Here is a 1,915-nt window from a genome sequence, read left to right as displayed (position 1 = left end):
AAAAGTAATCCCATTCAAAATGGACCTTCCAAATAAAGTTTCAAACTGTGGCAGAAAAAATAACACCAAAAAAGAAATAAACCTACCGATAAGTTGAGCAAATTCAAATTGCATCAAATCATGTATTTAATATCATCTAAATTAGTTAAACTATAACTAATGTTTTTATATAGCCAGCAAGCTAAAAAGTTTATATATTTTCAAATGGTTCAAAAAGCAAATTAATAATATTTTGTGCCACAAAACTTACCGTTTTCAAATTTAAGTTTCATTTAGACATAGCCACATTTTACATATTTCATATTATTGCTCTCATATTATAAAGGTAGAGTGGAATACTTACAGCAGAGAACATATAGCTTGCAAATCCTAACGTATTTGCTATCTGGTCCTTTACAGAATAAGTTTTGCTGACCCCAGATCTAAGAAATAAATGAGGAAATATAATCTATAAACAATAAATTTAAGTTATGAAATGAAGGGATGCAACTATGGGATATACATGAAAAGTAAATAATTGGAAGCTCAATAAAGCAAATACATGGTAATTTAAAGTAAAAAAATAGTAAATGGGACTAGCTCAATACTCATCAAAAGTGTAAAACATTAATTAAAACTAGTACTTTGAAATTAATCAGTTCATATGGCAGATAAAAATATGAAAAAACATAATATTTATAAATTGTAAGTTTGTAGAAAATTTAAAAGAGTCAACAAAAAACTCCTGAAATTAGTAAGTGGCTATAACAAAGTTGCAGGATACAAGATTAATATAGAAAAGTTAATATTTTTCTATATACCAGCAATGAACAAATGGAATCTGAAATTAAAACACAATACTATTTACATTAACAGACCTCAAAATGAAAAACATAGATATAACTCTAACAATAACATGTACAATGTCTATATGATTCTTACCACAAAACTCAGATGAACAAAATCAAACAACTAAATAAATAGAGAGATACTCAATTGTGATAGAATGGAAGATTCAATATGACCAAGATATCAGTTTTTCTTAATTTGATCTATCTATTCATTGAAATCAAGATAAAAATCACAGTATTTTATTTTATGGGCATCTATATGCTGATTCTAAACCTTACATGCAAAGTCAAAATATCCAGAATATTCAACAAAATATTGAAGGAAAAGACAAAAAAGTGGAAGACTGAATATACCTAACCTGAAGATTTATTATAAAGCAACCAAAATCAGGACAGTGTGGTAGTCATAAAGTAATATTCAAGTAGTTCAATAGAACAGAATAGAATGTCCAGAAGTATACCCGTGTGCATAAACTCAATTGATTTTTGAAAATGGAGCAAAGGTAATACAATGGAACAAAGATGTTCTTTTCAACAAATTGTGCTGAAATAACTGTACATCTACATGTAAAATGTAATTAAGACAAACACTTTATACCCTTCACAAAAGTTAAAGCCAAAATGGATAATAGAAGTAAATATAAAGCAGAAAACTTTAAAGCTTATGAAAAATAACATAAGAGAAAACCTAAGTGGCCTTGGGTTTGGTGATGATTTTTAGGTTCAATACCAAAGGCACAGTTCACAAAAAAATGATTGATCAGATGAAATTTATGAAAATTATAAACTCTGCTCTATGAAAGATGATGTCAAAAGAATGAGAATACAAGCCACAGACAGAGAGAAAATATTTGCAGGAGACACATTTAATAAAGAACTATTATTCAAAATCTACAAAGAACCCTGAAAACTCAACAATAAGAAAATAAACAACCCATTGAAGAAATAGGCTAAAAATCTTAACAGATAGCTCACCAAAGAAGATATACAAATGGTAAATAATCATATGAAAAGGTGCTTTACAAGATAAGTTAATACAGTAATACAAATTAAGACAACAATAACGTACCAGTGTCTACTTATAA

The sequence above is a fragment of the Phyllostomus hastatus genome, unplaced genomic scaffold (genome assembly GCF_019186645.2).
Source record: "Phyllostomus hastatus isolate PE091 unplaced genomic scaffold, TTU_PhHast_1.1 phas_contig_90, whole genome shotgun sequence".
In the NCBI taxonomy this organism is placed as follows: Eukaryota; Metazoa; Chordata; class Mammalia; order Chiroptera; family Phyllostomidae; genus Phyllostomus; species Phyllostomus hastatus.
This window is presented reverse-complemented; position numbering follows the sequence as displayed.